The sequence below is a fragment of the Anomaloglossus baeobatrachus genome, chromosome 2 (assembly GCF_048569485.1).
Source record: "Anomaloglossus baeobatrachus isolate aAnoBae1 chromosome 2, aAnoBae1.hap1, whole genome shotgun sequence".
NCBI lineage: Eukaryota > Metazoa > Chordata > Amphibia > Anura > Aromobatidae > Anomaloglossus > Anomaloglossus baeobatrachus.
In genome coordinates, this window is record NC_134354.1 from 342,909,374 (window position 1) to 342,928,885 (window position 19,512).

At 42.6% G+C, this 19,512-nt stretch overlaps 7 non-coding genes across 7 annotated transcripts; all 7 read left to right on the plus strand.

The window, feature by feature from the left end:
- The first annotated feature begins 9,474 nt into the window (after window positions 1-9,474).
- TRNAV-CAC (transfer RNA valine (anticodon CAC)) lies at window positions 9,475-9,547 on the plus strand. Its single transcript has one exon. It is a non-coding gene; the product is annotated as a tRNA-Val (tRNA).
- Window positions 9,548-11,145: 1,598 nt separating this feature from the next.
- Window positions 11,146-11,218, plus strand: TRNAV-CAC (transfer RNA valine (anticodon CAC)). Its single transcript has one exon. It is a non-coding gene; the product is annotated as a tRNA-Val (tRNA).
- A 1,012-nt stretch (window positions 11,219-12,230) lies between these two features.
- TRNAV-CAC (transfer RNA valine (anticodon CAC)) lies at window positions 12,231-12,303 on the plus strand. Its single transcript has one exon. It is a non-coding gene; the product is annotated as a tRNA-Val (tRNA).
- A 1,598-nt stretch (window positions 12,304-13,901) lies between these two features.
- Window positions 13,902-13,974, plus strand: TRNAV-CAC (transfer RNA valine (anticodon CAC)). The gene has a single exon. It is a non-coding gene; the product is annotated as a tRNA-Val (tRNA).
- Window positions 13,975-16,703: 2,729 nt separating this feature from the next.
- TRNAV-CAC (transfer RNA valine (anticodon CAC)) lies at window positions 16,704-16,776 on the plus strand. Its single transcript has one exon. It is a non-coding gene; the product is annotated as a tRNA-Val (tRNA).
- Window positions 16,777-17,789: 1,013 nt separating this feature from the next.
- Window positions 17,790-17,862, plus strand: TRNAV-CAC (transfer RNA valine (anticodon CAC)). Its single transcript has one exon. It is a non-coding gene; the product is annotated as a tRNA-Val (tRNA).
- A 1,024-nt stretch (window positions 17,863-18,886) lies between these two features.
- TRNAV-CAC (transfer RNA valine (anticodon CAC)) lies at window positions 18,887-18,959 on the plus strand. The gene has a single exon. It is a non-coding gene; the product is annotated as a tRNA-Val (tRNA).
- The last annotated feature ends 553 nt before the right edge of the window (window positions 18,960-19,512 follow it).

The following is a 19,512-nucleotide window of genomic DNA, read 5'->3' on the forward strand; positions in this document are numbered from 1 at the left end:
TGCGCCCTTGTTGATCCCTGTCCCCCATGGTCCCATGCCTGCCGCGTTGGTGATGATGAACGTCTGGACCTTGGTGATGTTGTTGTGTCTTGCGCATATGAATCCTCCTGTAGTTCCTCCCCTTCCTGTTGTCCCACCCCCTGACTCCGAATAGTGTTTAGCGTGTGCTCCAGCATGTAAATGACTGTAATCGTCATGCTGATAATGGCATTGTCAGCGCTAAACATATTCGTCGCCATGTCGAAACTGTGCAGAAGGGTGCATAGGTCCGTGATCTGAGATCACTCCATCAGGGTGATCTGCCCCACCTCTGCATCTCGTTGGCCCAGGCTATACGTCATGACGTATTGCACCAGGGCTCTGCGGTGCTGCCACAGTCGCTGTAACATGTGGAGAGTTGAATTCCAGCGTGTCGCCACATCGCATTTCAGGCGATGAACCGGCAGGCCGAAAGACTTCTGGAGCGATGCAAGTCGCTCAGCTGCGGCGCTTGAACGGCGGAAGTGAGCACTGCAGACAGTTTCCGTGCCCTGGTCAGAAGGCCATCTAGGCCGGGATAGTGTGTTAAAAATTGCTGGACAACAAGGTTCAACACGTGAGCCATACAAGGCACGTGTGTCACCTTGCCCAGGCGAAGGGCCGCACCCAGGTTTGCAGCATTGTCGCACACGGCCTTACCAGGCTGCAGGTTGAGTGGAGACAACCATTTATTAAACTCGGACCGCAGAGCTGACCACAACTCCTCAGCTGTGTGACTCTTATTCCCAAGACATGTCAAGCTAAAGACCGCCTGATGCCGTTGCGCTCTGCTGCCAGCATAGTAATGAGGGGTGCGTGATTCCTTCTGCACAGTGAGAACGCTGGTGGCCTGACCAGGCAGGCTTGGGGCGGAGGTGGAGGACCCAGATGAGGTGGAGGATGCAGAAGCAGTGGCGGAACTTGGACAGACAGAGGATTGACACACAAGTCGTGGGGACGGCAAGACTTGTGCAGCAGACCCTTCACCATCTATCACCATAGTTACCCAGTGCCCAGTCAGCGACATGTAACGTCCCTGTCCATGCTTACTGGTCCAAGTATCGGTGCTGAAATTCACCCGTTCACACACAGAGTTTCTCAAGGAAGCGGTGATATTGTGTGCGACATGCTGGTGTAGCGCGGGCACACCTTTCTTAGCGAAGTAGTGGCGACTAGGCATCTGGTACTGGGGCACAGCGACAGATATAAGGTCTCTAAAATCCTGTGTGTCCACTAGGCGGAAAGGCAGCATTTCTGTAGCCAACAGCTTACAGAGGGATAGAGTCAACCTCTTCGCTTTGTCATGGGTCGAAGGAAGTGGCCTTTTATTTGACCACATCTGAGGGACAGAGATCTGGCTGCTGTGTGTAGACGGTGTTGAGTAGGGTGTCCCTGGAAAAATGCAGCTTTGGGAGGAAAGTGCAGGCGGAGACATGATGTTGCCTTCATCCAAAGTTGGTGCTATCGATGTCTGAGAGAGCTGTACACACTCACTTGTTTCCCCTTCCAAACCAACTGACGACCTACCAAGCAAACTGCCTGTTGCGGTTACAGTGGTGGAAGTTGTGGGTGGAAAAACAGGTGTGACAGCTGTCCCCACAGTCCTAGAAGATGACGAGCGCGCGGATGCCCTGGAAGGGGCAGGCGGTGGATGGTTGGCTCCACTAGGCTGCATTGCAGCACGGTGAGCTTCCCACCAGGCCATATGATATTTATTCATGTGACGATTCATGGAAGAAGTTGTCAAACTGCTGAGGTTTTGACCTCTACTAAGATAACCATGGCAAATGTTACAGATCACATAATTTGGCCGATCTTTTTTTATGTCAAAAAAGGACCAGGCTAGGCAAGGCTTAGAGGCCATGCGACCTGTTGATCCACCCCGAATAATGCTCAGAGGCAGAGTGGTGGCTGAGGATGCAGTTGTAGACGTGCTACCAGTGCTCCGACTGTGTCCAGGAAGGCGCCAGGTTACTTCGACGTCGGTTGCATCCTCCTCCACCGCCTCTATTGACCTCCTCGAGTGTCTGACTGTGGGTTGACAGTAGGTGGGATCTAGAACTTCATCATCAATTGTTGTGTTTGCACTCCCCTCCCCCTCAGACCGAGTTTCTCTTGCCCTGACCGAATATTTAAGTTGTCATCCCAATCGGGTATCTGCGTCTCATCTTCATCAGTATGTTCCTCATTGCCTATAACCACAGTTGTTGGAAAGGCAGCATTTTGGTAGCCAACAGTTTGCATTTTATGAAAGTCAACCTCCAAGCCATGTCATGCCCTTCTAAAAGCATGTATAACACAGCGAGGGGACTCCAACCACAGTCTCCCTCGTTGCCACTCACTGGGCCACACACACCCCACTTGACTGGCATCGGTTGAGCCCCCTTTTGAAAAAGAAAAAGATGCTTTGCATGAAGCACTCTCAAAAATACGCGTGCCTTTCCCGTCCCCTGGCTGACCCCGGGGAAGAAAAGTCCTCTGAGAGCCATGACTTGTTCATCTTGGTTCTTTTAGAAACACAGCGAGGGGACTCCAACCACAGTCTCCCTCGTTGCCACTCACTGGGCCACACACACCCCACTTGACTGGCATCGGTTGAGCCCCCTTTTGAAAAAGAAAAAGATGCTTTGCATGAAGCACTCTCAAAAATACGCGTGCCTTTCCCGTCCCCTGGCTGACCCCGGGGAAGAAAAGTCCTCTGAGAGCCATGACTTGTTCATCTTGGTTCTTTTAGAAACACAGCGAGGGGACTCCAACCACAGTCTCCCTCGTTGCCACTCACTGGGCCACACACACCCCACTTGACTGGCATCGGTTGAGCCCCCTTTTGAAAAAGAAAAAGATGCTTTGCATGAAGCACTCTCAAAAATACGCATGCCTTTCCCATCCCCTGGCTGACCCCGGGGAAGAAAAGTCCTCTGAGAGCCATGACTTGTTCATCTTGGTTCTTTTAGAAACACAGCGAGGGGACTCCAACCACAGTCTCCCTCGTTGCCACTCACTGGGCCACACACACCCCACTTGACTGGCATCGGTTGAGCCCCCTTTTGAAAAAGAAAAAGATGCTTTGCATGAAGCACTCTCAAAAATACGCGTGCCTTTCCCGTCCCCTGGCTGACCCCGGGGAAGAAAAGTCCTCTGAGAGCCATGACTTGTTCATCTTGGTTCTTTTAGAAACACAGCGAGGGGACTCCAACCACAGTCTCCCTCGTTGCCACTCACTGGGCCACACACACCCCACTTGACTGGCATCGGTTGAGCCCCCTTTTGAAAAAGAAAAAGATGCTTTGCATGAAGCACTCTCAAAAATACGCGTGCCTTTCCCGTCCCCTGGCTGACCCCGGGGAAGAAAAGTCCTCTGAGAGCTATGACTTGTTCATCTTGGTTCTTTTAGAAACACAGCGAGGGGACTCCAACCACAGTCTCCCTCGTTGCCACTCACTGTGCCACACACACCCCACTTGACTGGCATCGGTTGAGCCCCCTTTTGAAAAAGAAAAAGATGCTTTGCATGAAGCACTCTCAAAAATACGCGTGCCTTTCCCGTCCCCTGGCTGACCCCGGGGAAGAAAAGTCCTCTGAGAGCCATGACCTGTTCATCTTGGTTCTTTTAGAAACACAGCGAGGGGACTCCAACCACAGTCTCCCTCGTTGCCACTCACTGGGCCACACACACCCCACTTGACTGGCATCGGTTGAGCCCCCTTTTGAAAAAGAAAAAGATGCTTTGCATGAAGCACTCTCAAAAATACGCGTGCCTTTCCCGTCCCCTGGCTGACCCCGGGGAAGAAAAGTCCTCTGAGAGCCATGACTTGTTCATCTTGGTTCTTTTAGAAACACAGCGAGGGGACTCCAACCACAGTCTACCTCGTTGCCACTCACTGGGCCACACACACCCCACTTGACTGGCATCGGTTGAGCCCCCTTTTGAAAAAGAAAAAGATGCTTTGCATGAAGCACTCTCAAAAATACGCGTGCCTTTCCCGTCCCCTGGCTGACCCCGGGGAAGAAAAGTCCTCTGAGAGCCATGACTTGTTCATCTTGGTTCTTTTAGAAACACAGCGAGGGGACTCCAACCACAGTCTCCCTCGTTGCCACTCACTGGGCCACACACACCCCACTTGACTGGCATCGGTTGAGCCCCCTTTTGAAAAAGAAAAAGATGCTTTGCATGAAGCACTCTCAAAAATACGCGTGCCTTTCCCGTCCCCTGGCTGACCCCGGGGAAGAAAAGTCCTCTGAGAGCCATGACTTGTTCATCTTGGTTCTTTTAGAAACACAGCGAGGGGACTCCAACCACAGTCTCCCTCGTTGCCACTCACTGGGCCACACACACCCCACTTGACTGGCATCGGTTGAGCCCCCTTTTGAAAAAGAAAAAGATGCTTTGCATGAAGCACTCTCAAAAATACGCGTGCCTTTCCCGTCCCCTGGCTGACCCCGGGGAAGAAAAGTCCTCTGAGAGCCATGACTTGTTCATCTTGGTTCTTTTAGAAACACAGCGAGGGGACTCCAACCACAGTCTCCCTCGTTGCCACTCACTGGGCCACACACACCCCACTTGACTGGCATCGGTTGAGCCCCCTTTTGAAAAAGAAAAAGATGCTTTGCATGAAGCACTCTCAAAAATACGCGTGCCTTTCCCGTCCCCTGGCTGACCCCGGGGAAGAAAAGTCCTCTGAGAGCCATGACTTGTTCATCTTGGTTCTTTTAGAAACACAGCGAGGGGACTCCAACCACAGTCTCCCTCGTTGCCACTCACTGGGCCACACACACCCCACTTGACTGGCATCGGTTGAGCCCCCTTTTGAAAAAGAAAAAGATGCTTTGCATGAAGCACTCTCAAAAATACGCGTGCCTTTCCCGTCCCCTGGCTGACCCCGGGGAAGAAAAGTCCTCTGAGAGCCATGACTTGTTCATCTTGGTTCTTTTAGAAACACAGCGAGGGGACTCCAACCACAGTCTCCCTCGTTGCCACTCACTGGGCCACACACACCCCACTTGACTGGCATCGGTTGAGCCCCCTTTTGAAAAAGAAAAAGATGCTTTGCATGAAGCACTCTCAAAAATACGCGTGCCTTTCCCGTCCCCTGGCTGACCCCGGGGAAGAAAAGTCCTCTGAGAGCCATGACTTGTTCATCTTGGTTCTTTTAGAAACACAGCGAGGGGACTCCAACCACAGTCTCCCTCGTTGCCACTCACTGGGCCACACACACCCCACTTGACTGGCATCGGTTGAGCCCCCTTTTGAAAAAGAAAAAGATGCTTTGCATGAAGCACTCTCAAAAATACGCGTGCCTTTCCCGTCCCCTGGCTGACCCCGGGGAAGAAAAGTCCTCTGAGAGCCATGACTTGTTCATCTTGGTTCTTTTAGAAACACAGCGAGGGGACTCCAACCACAGTCTCCCTCGTTGCCACTCACTGGGCCACACACACCCCACTTGACTGGCATCGGTTGAGCCCCCTTTTGAAAAAGAAAAAGATGCTTTGCATGAAGCACTCTCAAAAATACGCGTGCCTTTCCCGTCCCCTGGCTGACCCCGGGGAAGAAAAGTCCTCTGAGAGCCATGACTTGTTCATCTTGGTTCTTTTAGAAACACAGCGAGGGGACTCCAACCACAGTCTCCCTCGTTGCCACTCACTGGGCCACACACACCCCACTTGACTGGCATCGTTTGAGCCCCCTTTTGAAAAAGAAAAAGATGCTTTGCATGAAGCACTCTCAAAAATACGCGTGCCTTTCCCGTCCCCTGGCTGACCCCGGGGAAGAAAAGTCCTCTGAGAGCCATGACTTGTTCATCTTGGTTCTTTTAGAAACACAGCGAGGGGACTCCAACCACAGTCTCCCTCGTTGCCACTCACTGGGCCACACACACCCCACTTGACTGGCATCGGTTGAGCCCCCTTTTGAAAAAGAAAAAGATGCTTTGCATGAAGCACTCTCAAAAATACGCGTGCCTTTCCCGTCCCCTGGCTGACCCCGGGGAAGAAAAGTCCTCTGAGAGCCATGACTTGTTCATCTTGGTTCTTTTAGAAACACAGCGAGGGGACTCCAACCACAGTCTCCCTCGTTGCCACTCACTGGGCCACACACACCCCACTTGACTGGCATCGGTTGAGCCCCCTTTTGAAAAAGAAAAAGATGCTTTGCATGAAGCACTCTCAAAAATACGCGTGCCTTTCCCGTCCCCTGGCTGACCCCGGGGAAGAAAAGTCCTCTGAGAGCCATGACTTGTTCATCTTGGTTCTTTTAGAAACACAGCGAGGGGACTCCAACCACAGTCTCCCTCGTTGCCACTCACTGGGCCACACACACCCCACTTGACTGGCATCGGTTGAGCCCCCTTTTGAAAAAGAAAAAGATGCTTTGCATGAAGCACTCTCAAAAATACGCGTGCCTTTCCCGTCCCCTGGCTGACCCCGGGGAAGAAAAGTCCTCTGAGAGCCATGACTTGTTCATCTTGGTTCTTTTAGAAACACAGCGAGGGGACTCCAACCACAGTCTCCCTCGTTGCCACTCACTGGGCCACACACACCCCACTTGACTGGCATCGGTTGAGCCCCCTTTTGAAAAAGAAAAAGATGCTTTGCATGAAGCACTCTCAAAAATACGCGTGCCTTTCCCGTCCCCTGGCTGACCCCGGGGAAGAAAAGTCCTCTGAGAGCCATGACTTGTTCATCTTGGTTCTTTTAGAAACACAGCGAGGGGACTCCAACCACAGTCTCCCTCGTTGCCACTCACTGGGCCACACACACCCCACTTGACTGGCATCGGTTGAGCCCCCTTTTGAAAAAGAAAAAGATGCTTTGCATGAAGCACTCTCAAAAATACGCGTGCCTTTCCCGTCCCCTGGCTGACCCCGGGGAAGAAAAGTCCTCTGAGAGCCATGACTTGTTCATCTTGGTTCTTTTAGAAACACAGCGAGGGGACTCCAACCACAGTCTCCCTCGTTGCCACTCACTGGGCCACACACACCCCACTTGACTGGCATCGGTTGAGCCCCCTTTTGAAAAAGAAAAAGATGCTTTGCATGAAGCACTCTCAAAAATACGCGTGCCTTTCCCGTCCCCTGGCTGACCCCGGGGAAGAAAAGTCCTCTGAGAGCCATGACTTGTTCATCTTGGTTCTTTTAGAAACACAGCGAGGGGACTCCAACCACAGTCTCCCTCGTTGCCACTCACTGGGCCACACACACCCCACTTGACTGGCATCGGTTGAGCCCCCTTTTGAAAAAGAAAAAGATGCTTTGCATGAAGCACTCTCAAAAATACGCGTGCCTTTCCCGTCCCCTGGCTGACCCCGGGGAAGAAAAGTCCTCTGAGAGCCATGTCCACATTGTCAGTGGACAGACACGTGTGCTTATCTGCCAGCAGACCCACAGCAGCACTGAAGACAGGTTCCGAGAGAACGCTGGCTGCAGGACACGACAAGATCCCCAAGACGTACGTGGCGAGCTCAGGCAATTTATCAAGATTGGAAGCCAAGAATGAGCAGGGCTCAAGTTGCACAATAATGGCATGTTTCCTTGCATATACTCATATATCTGTGTGTCCTCCTCTTTTTCCTTGTCCAGCTCTTTTGTTTTCGCATGAGTATATGTCCTTGTCACTTTCCCATGTGTTGTGAGTTGTTTGTGACCTTTTGGACACCTTTGAGGGTGTTTTCTAGGTGTTTTTCTGTGTTTGTGATTGCCTGCCATTGTTTCCTATGCAGTTCGAGTTCGGTTCGTCGAACGTTCGACGAACCGAACTCGAACGGGAGGTCCGTTCGGCGAACCAACCTCGAGCCGAACCGCGACCGGTTCGCTCATCTCTACTTAACACTGGTTCAACCCTCAGTAAAAGCAATCTGTTCTTTGTGTTGAAATAATACCCTATCAAACTACAATATATGAAGTTCTTGGCTTTGTTGCTGAATGATGGGATGTTTTGGCTTCCATCACCAACAGAACTAATAATTTTTTTCCCCTGGCGGTCAAAACTCGTTTTCAATTGCCATTGCTTTGCAGGATTTCACAGGTTTCATAGTGTAGTGGTCATCACGTCTGCTTCACACGCAGAAGGTCCTGGGTTCAATCCACAGTGAAACCAATCCGTTTTCGCTGTTGAAGTAATTTGCTATCAACAGGATTTCACAGGTTTCATAGTGTAGTGGTCATCACGTCTGCTTCAAACGCAGAAGGTCCTGGGTTCAATCTTTTTTATTGAACATTTTAGCAGAAAACATAATCCCATATTATAAAAATCCTGTTTGTTTCAAAATTTATAGTTCCCATAAATACAAAAGCAAACGATTAAACTGTGTAGAAAAAAGTAACACATTCAATGTAAACTTCAATTTAAGCAATATCCCTTTGTAGGAATAAAACTGGTCAAATATGTAATAAAAATTGTAAATGTTTTATTACCAAAAACACTTTTCTTCAGCAATAAAAAGGCCCCATCCGTTACAATTCTGCTCTGCTTGCCAATACACAGTAACTTTTCATCAGGATTCATAGTGTAGTGGTCATCATGTCTGCTTAACACGTAGAAGGTCCTGGGTTTAATCCCCAGTAAAACAAGTCTGTTCTTGGTGTTGAAATAATACCCTATCCAACTGCAATACATGAAGTTCTTGGCTTTGTTGCAGAATGACGGGATGTTTTAGCTTCCATAACCAACAGAACTACGAATTTTTTTTTTTCCTGACAGTCAAATTTCGTCTCTAATTGCCATTACTTTGCAGGAATCACAGGTTTTAAAGTGTGGTGGTCATCAAGTCTGCTTCATATGCAGAACGTTCTGGGTTCAATACCCAGTGAAACCAATCTGTTTTCGGTGTTGAAGTAATTTCCTATTAACCTGTAAAGTATGAAATTCTTGGTTTCGTTGCCAAATGACAATACATTTTGGCTTCTATCACAAGGAGAACTACGATTTTGGGTTTCTTTTTTATTGAACATTTTAGCAGAAAACATAATCCCAGATTATAACAATCCTGTTTGTTTCAAAATTTATAGTTCCCATAAATACAAAAGCAAACGATTAAACTGTGTAGAAAAAAGTAACACATTCAATGTAAACTTCAATTTAAGCAATATCCCTTTGTAGGAATAAAAGTGGTAAAATATGTAATAAAAATTGTAAATGTTTTATTACCAAAAACACTTTTCTTCAGCAATAAAAAGGCCCCATCCGTTACAATTCTGCTCTGCTTGCCAATACACAGTAACTTTCCAGAAGGTTTCATAGTGTAGTAGTCATCACGTCTGCTTAACACTGGTTCAATCCCCAGTAAAAGCAATCTGTTCTTGGTGTTGAAATAATACCCTATCAAACTACAATATATGAAGTTCTTGGCTTTGTTGCCGAATGATGGGATGTTTTGGCTTCCATCACCAACAGAACTAATAATTTTTTTCCCCTGGCGGTCAAAACTCGTTTTCAATTGCCATTGCTTTGCAGGCTTTCACAGGTTTCATAGTGTAGTGGTCATCACGTCTGCTTCACACGCAGAAGGTCCTGGGTTCAATCCCCAGTGAAACCAATCTGTTTTCGCTGTTGAAGTTATTTGCTATCATCAGGATTTCACAGGTTTCATAGTGTAGTGGTCATCACGTCTGCTTAACACGCAGAAGGTCCTGGGTTTAATCCCCAGTAAAACCAGTCTGTTCTTGGTGTTGAAATAATACCCTATCCAACTGCAATACATGAAGTTCTTGGCTTTGTTGCCGAATGACGGGATGTTTTAGCTTCCATAACCAACAGAACTACGAATTTTTTTTTTTTCCTGGCAGTCAAATTTCGTCTCTAATTGCCATTACTTTGCAGGAATCACAGGTTTTAAAGTGTGGTGGTCATCAAGTCTGCTTCATATGCAGAACGTTCTGGGTTCAATACCCAGTGAAACCAATCTGTTTTCGGTGTTGAAGTAATTTCCTATTAACCTGTAAAGTATGAAATTCTTGGTTTCGTTGCCAAATGACAATACATTTTGGCTTCTATCACAAGGAGAACTACGATTTTGGGTTTCTTTTTTATTGAACATTTTAGCAGAAAACATAATCCCATATTATAACAATCCTGTTTGTTTCAAAATTTATAGTTCCCATAAATACAAAAGCAAACGTTTAAACTGTGTAGAAAAAAGTAACACATTCAATGTATACTTCAATTTAAGCAATATCCCTTTGTAGGAATAAAACTGGTAAAATATGTAATAAAAATTGTAAATGTTTCATTACCAAAAACACTTTTCTTTAGCAATAAAAAGGCCCCATAAGTTACAATTCTGCTCTGCTTGCCAATACACAGTAACTTTCCAGAAGGTTTCATAGTGTAGTAGTCATCACGTCTGCTTAACACTGGTTCAATCCCCAGTAAAAGCAATCTGTTCTTGGTGTTGAAATAATACCCTATCAAACTACAATATATGAATTTCTTGGCTTTGTTGCCGAATGATGGGATGTTTTGGCTTCCATCACCAACAGAACTAATAATTTTTTTCCCCTGGCTGTCAAAACTCGTTTTCAATTGCCATTGCTTTGCAGGATTTCACAGGTTTCATAGAGTAGTGGTCATCACGTCTGCTTCACACGCAGAAGGTCCTGGGTTCAATCTTTTTTATTGAACATTTTAGCAGAAAACATAATCCCATATTATAACAATCCTGTTTGTTTCAAAATTTATAGTTCCCATAAATACAAAAGCAAACGATTAAACTGTGTAGAAAAAAGTAACACATTCAATGTAATCTTCAATTTAAGCAATATCCCTTTGTAGGAATAAAACTGGTAAAATATGTAATACAAATTGTAAATATTTCATTACCAAAAACACTTTTCTTCAGCAATAAAAAGGCCCCGTCAGTTACAATTCTGCTCTGCTTGCCAATACATAGTAACTTTCCAGAAGGTTTCATAGTGTTGTAGTCATCACGTCTGCTTAACACTGGTTCAATCCCCAGTAAAAGCAATCTGTTTTCGGTGTTGAAATAATACCCTATCAAACTACAATATATGAAGTTCTTGGCTTTGTTGCCGAATGATGGGATGTTTTGGCTTCCATCACCAACAGAACTAATAATTTTTTTCCCCTGGTGGTCAAAACTCGTTTTCAATTGCCATTGCTTTGCAGTATTTCACAGGTTTCATAGTGTAGTGGTCATCACGTCTGCTTCACACGCAGAAGGTCCTGGGTTCAATCCCCAGTGAAACCAATCTGTTTTCGCTGTTGAAGTAATTTGCTATCAACAGGATTTCACAGGTTTTATAGTGTAGTAGTCATCACGTCTGCTTAACACGCAGAAGGTCCTGGGTTTAATCCCCAGTAAAAACCAGTCTGTTCTTGGTGTTGAAATAATACCCTATCCAACTGCAATACATGAAGTTCTTGGCTTTGTTGCCGAATGACGGGATGTTTTAGCTTCCATAACCAACAGAACTACGAATTTTTTTTTTTCCTGGCAGTCAAATTTGGTCTCTAATTGCCATTACTTCGCAGGAATCACAGGTTTTAAAGTGTGGTGGTCATCAAGTCTGCTTCATATGCAGAACGTTCTGGGTTCAATACCCAGTGAAACCAATCTGTTTTCGGTGTTGAAGTAATTTCCTATTAACCTGTAAAGTATGAAATTCTTGGTTTCGTTGCCAAATGACAATACATTTTGGCTTCTATCACAAGGAGAACTACGATTTTGGGTTTCTTTTTTATTGAACATTTTAGCAGAAAACATAATCCCAGATTATAACAATCCTGTTTGTTTCAAAATTTATAGTTCCCATAAATACAAAAGCAAACGATTAAACTGTGTAGAAAAAAGTAACACATTCAATGTAAACTTCAATTTAAGCAATATCCCTTTGTAGGAATAAAAGTGGTAAAATATGTAATAAAAATTGTAAATGTTTTATTACCAAAAACACTTTTCTTCAGCAATAAAAAGGCCCCATCCGTTACAATTCTGCTCTGCTTGCCAATACACAGTAACTTTCCAGAAGGTTTCATAGTGTAGTAGTCATCACGTCTGCTTAACACTGGTTCAATCCCCAGTAAAAGCAATCTGTTCTTGGTGTTGAAATAATACCCTATCAAACTACAATATATGAAGTTCTTGGCTTTGTTGCCGAATGATGGGATGTTTTGGCTTCCATCACCAACAGAACTAATAATTTTTTTCCCCTGGCGGTCAAAACTCGTTTTCAATTGCCATTGCTTTGCAGGCTTTCACAGGTTTCATAGTGTAGTGGTCATCACGTCTGCTTCACACGCAGAAGGTCCTGGGTTCAATCCCCAGTGAAACCAATCTGTTTTCGCTGTTGAAGTTATTTGCTATCATCAGGATTTCACAGGTTTCATAGTGTAGTGGTCATCACGTCTGCTTAACACGCAGAAGGTCCTGGGTTTAATCCCCAGTAAAACCAGTCTGTTCTTGGTGTTGAAATAATACCCTATCCAACTGCAATACATGAAGTTCTTGGCTTTGTTGCCGAATGACGGGATGTTTTAGCTTCCATAACCAACAGAACTACGAATTTTTTTTTTTTCCTGGCAGTCAAATTTCGTCTCTAATTGCCATTACTTTGCAGGAATCACAGGTTTTAAAGTGTGGTGGTCATCAAGTCTGCTTCATATGCAGAACGTTCTGGGTTCAATACCCAGTGAAACCAATCTGTTTTCGGTGTTGAAGTAATTTCCTATTAACCTGTAAAGTATGAAATTCTTGGTTTCGTTGCCAAATGACAATACATTTTGGCTTCTATCACAAGGAGAACTACGATTTTGGGTTTCTTTTTTATTGAACATTTTAGCAGAAAACATAATCCCATATTATAACAATCCTGTTTGTTTCAAAATTTATAGTTCCCATAAATACAAAAGCAAACGTTTAAACTGTGTAGAAAAAAGTAACACATTCAATGTATACTTCAATTTAAGCAATATCCCTTTGTAGGAATAAAACTGGTAAAATATGTAATAAAAATTGTAAATGTTTCATTACCAAAAACACTTTTCTTTAGCAATAAAAAGGCCCCATAAGTTACAATTCTGCTCTGCTTGCCAATACACAGTAACTTTCCAGAAGGTTTCATAGTGTAGTAGTCATCACGTCTGCTTAACACTGGTTCAATCCCCAGTAAAAGCAATCTGTTCTTGGTGTTGAAATAATACCCTATCAAACTACAATATATGAATTTCTTGGCTTTGTTGCCGAATGATGGGATGTTTTGGCTTCCATCACCAACAGAACTAATAATTTTTTTCCCCTGGCTGTCAAAACTCGTTTTCAATTGCCATTGCTTTGCAGGATTTCACAGGTTTCATAGAGTAGTGGTCATCACGTCTGCTTCACACGCAGAAGGTCCTGGGTTCAATCTTTTTTATTGAACATTTTAGCAGAAAACATAATCCCATATTATAACAATCCTGTTTGTTTCAAAATTTATAGTTCCCATAAATACAAAAGCAAACGATTAAACTGTGTAGAAAAAAGTAACACATTCAATGTAATCTTCAATTTAAGCAATATCCCTTTGTAGGAATAAAACTGGTAAAATATGTAATACAAATTGTAAATATTTCATTACCAAAAACACTTTTCTTCAGCAATAAAAAGGCCCCGTCAGTTACAATTCTGCTCTGCTTGCCAATACATAGTAACTTTCCAGAAGGTTTCATAGTGTTGTAGTCATCACGTCTGCTTAACACTGGTTCAATCCCCAGTAAAAGCAATCTGTTTTCGGTGTTGAAATAATACCCTATCAAACTACAATATATGAAGTTCTTGGCTTTGTTGCCGAATGATGGGATGTTTTGGCTTCCATCACCAACAGAACTAATAATTTTTTTCCCCTGGTGGTCAAAACTCGTTTTCAATTGCCATTGCTTTGCAGTATTTCACAGGTTTCATAGTGTAGTGGTCATCACGTCTGCTTCACACGCAGAAGGTCCTGGGTTCAATCCCCAGTGAAACCAATCTGTTTTCGCTGTTGAAGTAATTTGCTATCAACAGGATTTCACAGGTTTTATAGTGTAGTAGTCATCACGTCTGCTTAACACGCAGAAGGTCCTGGGTTTAATCCCCAGTAAAAACCAGTCTGTTCTTGGTGTTGAAATAATACCCTATCCAACTGCAATACATGAAGTTCTTGGCTTTGTTGCCGAATGACGGGATGTTTTAGCTTCCATAACCAACAGAACTACGAATTTTTTTTTTTCCTGGCAGTCAAATTTGGTCTCTAATTGCCATTACTTCGCAGGAATCACAGGTTTTAAAGTGTGGTGGTCATCAAGTCTGCTTCATATGCAGAACGTTCTGGGTTCAATACCCAGTGAAACCAATCTGTTTTCGGTGTTGAAGTAATTTCCTATCAACCTGTAAAGTATGAAATTCTTGGTTTCGTTGCCAAATGACAATACATTTTGGCTTCTATCACAAGGAGAACTACGATTTTGGGTTTCTTTTTTATTGAACATTTTAGCAGAAAACATAATCCCATATTATAACAATCTTGTTTGTTTCAAAATTTATAGTTCCCATAAATACAAAAGCAAACGATTAAACTGTGTAGAAAAAAGTAACACATTCAATGTAAACTTGAATTTAAGCAATATCCCTTTGTACGAATAAAACTGGTAAAATATGTAATAAAAATTGTAAATGTTTCATTACCTAAAATACTTTCCTTCAGCAATAAAAAGGCCCCGTCAGTCACAATTCTGCTCTGCTAGCCAATACACAGTAACTTTTCATTAAGATTCATAGTGTAGTGGTCATCACGTCTGCTTAACACGCAGAAAGTCCTGGGTTTAATCCCCAGTAAAACCAGTCTGTTCTTGGTGTTGAAATAATACCTTATCTAACTTCAATACATGAAGTTCTTGGCTTTGTTGCCGAATAACGGGATGTTTTAGCTTCCATAACCAACAGAACTACGAATTTTTTTTTTTCCTGGCAGTCAAAACTCGTCTCTAATTGCCATTACTTTGCAGGATTTCACAGGTTTTAAAGTGTGGTGGTCATCAAGTCTGCTTCATATGCAGAACGTTCTGGATTCAATACCCAGTTAAACCAATCTGTTTTCGGTGTTGAAGTAATTTCCTATCAACCTGTAAAGTATGAAATTCTTGGTTTCGTTGCCAAATGACAATACATTTTGGCTTCTATCACAAGGAGAACTACGATTTTGGGTTTCTTTTTTATTGAACATTTTAGCAGAAAACATAATCCCATATTATAAAAAAACCTGTTTGTTTTAAAATATATAGTTCCCATAAATACAAAAGCAAACGACTAAACTATGTAGAAAAAAGTAACACATTCAATGTAAACTTCAATTTAAGCAATATCCCTTTGTAGGAATAAAACTCGTAAAATATGTAATAAAAATTGGAAATGTTTCATTAACAAAAATACTTTCCTTCAGCAATAAAAAGGCCCTGTCAGTCACAATTCTGCTCTGCTAGCCAATACACAGTAACTTTTCATTAGGATTCATAGTGTAGTGGTCATCATGTCTGTTTAACACGTAGAAGGTCCTGGGTTTAATCCCCAGTAAAACCAGTCTGTTCTTGGTGTTGAAATAATACCCTATCAAACTGCAATATATGAAGTTCTTGGCTTTGTTGCAGAATGATGGGATGTTTTGGCTTCCATCACCAACAGAACTAAGATTTCTTTTTTTTTCCCTGGCGGTCAAAACTCGTCTCCAATTGCCATTGTTTTGCAGGATTTCACAAGTTTCATAGTGTAGTGGTCATCACGTCTGCTTAACACGCAGAAGGTCCTGGGTTCAATCCCCAGTGAAACCAGTCTCTTCTTGGTGTTGAAATAATACCCTATCCAATTGCAATACATGAAGTTCTTGGCTTTGTTGCCGAATGACGGGATGTTTTAGCTTCCATAACCAACAGAACTACGAATTTTTTTTTTTTCCTGGCAGTCAAATTTCGTCTCTAATTGCCATTACTTTGCAGGAATCACAGGTTTTAAAGTGTGGTGGTCATCAAGTCTGCTTCATATGCAGAACGTTCTGGGTTCAATACCCAGTGAAACCAATCTGTTTTCGGTGTTGAAGTAATTTCCTATCAACCTGTAAAGTATGAAATTCTTGGTTTCGTTGCCAAATGACAATACATTTTGGCTTCTATCACAAGGAGAACTACGATTTTGCGTTTCTTTTTTATTGAACATTTTAGCAGAAAACATAATCCCATATTATAACAATCCTGTTTGTTTCAAAATTTATAGTTCTCATAAATACAAAAGCAAACGATTAAACTGTGTAGAAAAAAGTAACACATTCAATGTAAACTTCAATTTAAGCAATATCCCTTTGTAGGAATAAAACTGGTAAAATATGTAATAAAAATTGTAAATGTTTCATTACCAAAAACACTTTTCTTCAGCAATAAAAAGGCCCCATCAGTTACAATTCTGCTCTGCTTGCCAATACACAGTAACTTTCCAGAAGGTTTCATAGTGTAGTAGTCATCACATCTGCTTAACACTGGTTCAATCCCCAGTAAAAGCAATCTGTTCTTGGTGTTGAAATAATACGCTATCAAACTACAATATATGAAGTTCTTGGCTTTGTTGCCGAATGATGGGATGTTTTGGCTTCCATCACCAACAGAACTAATAGTTTTTTTCCCCTGGCGGTCAAAACTCGTTTTCAATTGCCATTGCTTTGCAGGATTTCACAGGTTTCATAGTGTAGTGGTCATCACGTCTGCTTCACACGCAGAAGGTCCTGGGTTCAATCCCCAGTGAAACCAATCTGTTTTCGCTGTTGAAGTAATTTGCTATCAACAGGATTTCACAGGTTTTATAGTGTAGTGGTCATCACGTCTGCTTAACACGCAGAAGGTCCTGGGTTTAATCCCCAGTAAAAACCAGTCTGTTCTTGGTGTTGAAATAATACCCTATCCAACCGCAATACATGACGTTCTTGGCTTTGTTGCCGAATGACGGGATGTTTTAGCTTCCATAACCAACAGAACTACGAATTTTTTTTTTTCCTGGCAGTCAAATTTCGTCTCTAATTGCAATTACTTTTCCAGTAATCACAGGTTTTATAGTGTGGTGGTCATCAAGTCTGCTTCATATGTAGAACGTTCTGGGTTCAATACCCAGTGAAACCAATCTGTTTTCGGTGTTGAAGTAATTTCCTATCAACCTGTAAAGTATGAAATTCTTGGTTTCATTGCCAAATGACAATACATTTTGGCTTCTATCACAAGGAGAACTACGATTTTGGGTTTCTTTTTTATTGAACATTTTAGCAGAAAACATAATCCCATATTATAACAATCCTGTTTGTTTCAAAATGTATAGTTCCCATAAATACAAAAGCAAACGATTAAACTGTGTAGAAAAAAGTAACACATTCAATGTAAACTTCAATTTAAGCAATATCCCTTTGTAGGAATAAAACTGGTAAAATATGTAATAAAAATTGTAAATGTTTCATTACCAAAAACACTTTTCTTCAGCAATAAAAAGGCCCCATCAGTTACAATTCTGCTCTGCTTGCCAATACACAGTAACTTTCCAGAAGGTTTCATAGTGTAGTAGTCATCACATCTGCTTAACACTGGTTCAATCCCCAGTAAAAGCAATCTGTTCTTGGTGTTGAAATAATACGCTATCAAACTACAATATATGAAGTTCTTGGCTTTGTTGCCGAATGATGGGATGTTTTGGCTTCCATCACCAACAGAACTAATAGTTTTTTTCCCCTGGCGGTCAAAACTCGTTTTCAATTGCCATTGCTTTGCAGGATTTCACAGGTTTCATAGTGTAGTGGTCATCACGTCTGCTTCACACGCAGAAGGTCCTGGGTTCAATCCCCAGTGAAACCAATCTGTTTTCGCTGTTGAAGTAATTTGCTATCAACAGGATTTCACAGGTTTTATAGTGTAGTGGTCATCACGTCTGCTTAACACGCAGAAGGTCCTGGGTTTAATCCCCAGTAAAAAACAGTCTGTGCTTGGTGTTGAAATAATACCCTATCCAACCGCAATACATGACGTTCTTGGCTTTGTTGCCGAATGACGGGATGTTTTAGCTTCCATAACCAACAGAACTACGAATTTTTTTTTTTCCTGGCAGTCAAATTTCGTCTCTAATTGCCATTACTTTGCAGTAATCACAGGTTTTATAGTGTGGTGGTCATCAAGTCTGCTTCATATGTAGAACGTTCTGGGTTCAATACCCAGTGAAACCAATCTGTTTTCGGTGTTGAAGTAATTTCCTATCAACCTGTAAAGTATGAAATTCTTGGTTTCATTGCCAAATGACAATACATTTTGGCTTCTATCACAAGGAGAACTACGATTTTGGGTTTCTTTTTTATTGAACATTTTAGCAGAAAACATAATCCCATATTATAACAATCCTGTTTGTTTCAAAATGTATAGTTCCCATAAATAAAAAAGCAAACGATTAAACTGTGTAGAAAAAAGTAACACATTCAATGTAAACTTCAATTTAAGCAATATCCCTTTCTAGGAATAAAACTGGTAAAATATGTAATAAAAATTGTAAATGTTTCATTACCAAAAATACTTTCCTTCAGCAATAAAAAGGCCCCGTCAGTCACAATTCTGCTCTGCTAGCCAATACACAGTAACTTTTCATTAAGATTCATAGTGTAGTGGTCATCACGTCTGCTTAACACGCCGAAAGTCCTGGGTTTAATCCCCAGTAAAACCAGTCTGTTCTTTGTGTTGAAATAATACCTTATCCAACTACAATACATAAAGTTCTTGGCTTTGTTGCCGAATGATGGGATGTTTTGGCTTCCATCACCAACAGAACTAATAGTTTTTTTCCCCTGGCGGTCAAAACTCGTTTTCAATTGCCATTGCTTTGCAGGATTTCACAGGTTTCATAGTGTAGTGGTCATCACGTCTGCTTCACACGCAGAAGGTCCTGGGTTCAATCCCCAGTGAAACCAATCTGTTTTCGCTGTTGAAGTAATTTGCTATCAACAGGATTTCACAGGTTTTATAGTGTAGTGGTCATCACGTCTGCTTAACACGCAGAAGGTCCTGGGTTTAATCCCCAGTAAAAAACAGTCTGTTCTTGGTGTTGAAATAATACCCTATCCAACCGCAATACATGACGTTCTTGGCTTTGTTGCCGAATGACGGGATGTTTTAGCTTCCATAACCAACAGAACTACGAATTTTTTTTTTTTCCTGGCAGTCAAATTTCGTCTCTAATTGCCATTACTTTGCAGTAATCACAGGTTTTATAGTGTGGTGGTCATCAAGTCTGCTTCATATGTAGAACGTTCTGGGTTCAATACCCAGTGAAACCAATCTGTTTTCGGTGTTGAAGTAATTTCCTATCAACCTGTAAAGTATGAAATTCTTGGTTTCATTGCCAAATGACAATACATTTTGGCTTCTATCACAAGGAGAACTACGATTTTGGGTTTCTTTTTTATTGAACATTTTAGCAGAAAACATAATCCCATATTATAACAATCCTGTTTGTTTCAAAAT